Below are 1,844 nucleotides of genomic sequence, written 5' to 3'. Positions count from 1 at the left end.
TTTTTAAAATTTTTGTCGAAATAATATTCTATCATTTGAAGTATATTATTTCACATCAAATATATTATATATTAAAATATTTTATTTATGTACTCAAATGTAATTAAATATCATTATAATATGTACTGAAATATAATATGTATTGAAAATATAATATGTATTGCATTATAATATGTATTGAAATATTAGATTTATGTATTAATAGGAATTTTATTATGTTTTAAAATATTTGATTAATTTACTAAAATAGTTCGAAGTGTTAATGAAATGATATATTGAAATATAAATAATGAAATATTAGATAATGAAATATTAGATTTATGAAATATTAGATTTATGAATTGATATAAATTTTATTATGCTCTAAAATATTTGATTAAATTAATAAAATCCTTCAAAGTATTAATTATGTATTATATTACGCATTGAAATATTGAATTTACATACTAATAAAATTTTTATTATGCTTTAAAATATTTAATTAATGTATTAAAATTGTTTTAAAATATCAATTATGCATTATATTACGTATTGCAATATTAAATTTATAAATTATTAATGATTTATGTTATATGTTGAAGTATTTGATTTATTACATTAAAATGTATTGGAATATCGGTTATATATTAATTAATATTATATTGAATTATAAAGTATTAAAATAAGATAACCAACCAATGGAATAAAAAAAGAAATATAAAAAGTGAAAGTATTTTCTGTTTATTTTGCAATTGTAATCATTTTATCACTATTAATTTCTTTTTTCTTCGTATCAATCATTATTTTCATCCTGATGATCATTGTTATCAGGATCAAAATAGTAGCAGAACAATAGATAATACAATGGATTATCAGTATATATCACTTGATAATCACTATATCAATAGATCCTAATAGATCATCAGCATATATACACTTGATAATCACTATATCAATAGACCCTAATAGATCATCAGTATATATGCACTTGATAATCACTATATCAATAGATCCTAATAGATCATCAGTATGTATCTCTTGATGATCACTATATCAATATATGGTAATAGATCATCAGTATACATCACTTTATAATCACTGTATCAATAGATCCCAATAGATCATCGATATATACTACTTGATTATCACTATATCAATAGATTCCAACAGATCATCAGTATGTATCACTTGATAATCACTATATCAATCAACCCCAATCGATCATCAGTGCATACCACTTGATAATCACTATGTCAATAGATCCTTATCATTTTTATTCAATTGTTATTGCCAATTTTTGATCATCAAAACTTCGTCCTTCATCTTTAATATTATTTCTCATTGTTAATTCCTATCTATTATTTTTTGTTTCTTCATCCTTATTACAGCTTATCACTGTCATGTTTATCATCATTATCATATATTCTTATCACTTTATCATTATCGGTGCATAAATTTATAATTTTAAAATTATTCTACATGTATAGGATAATATTAGCTGGGTTCTGTTTTTCTTTTTTCAAATAACATTTTTAGTTTAAAAAAAGAAAGAAAAAAAACTAATTATCACTTCATTATTATTATCATTTTTTATTAAAAGTAAATAAATTTCTATTCCTGATTAATCGATTTTTTATCACTATCATATCTTATTATCAATCAATTATTATCACTTATTATTGCTATATTTATCATTATTGTCATATATCTTTGTCATTTCATTATTATCAATGCATAGATATTCATGTTTATTTTCACATCTATATATCATTTTCTTATTTTGTTCATTTGTTTACTCATGTTTTTTCCCTTTCTCTCTCTCTCTCTTTCTCTCTCTCTCTCTCTCTCTCTTCTCTCTCTCTCTC

Source organism: Loa loa (genome assembly GCF_000183805.2).
Source record: "Loa loa unplaced genomic scaffold supercont3.276, whole genome shotgun sequence".
NCBI lineage: Eukaryota > Metazoa > Nematoda > Chromadorea > Rhabditida > Onchocercidae > Loa > Loa loa.
The sequence above is the reverse complement of the archived record's forward strand: the minus strand, read 5'-3'. Positions refer to the sequence as shown.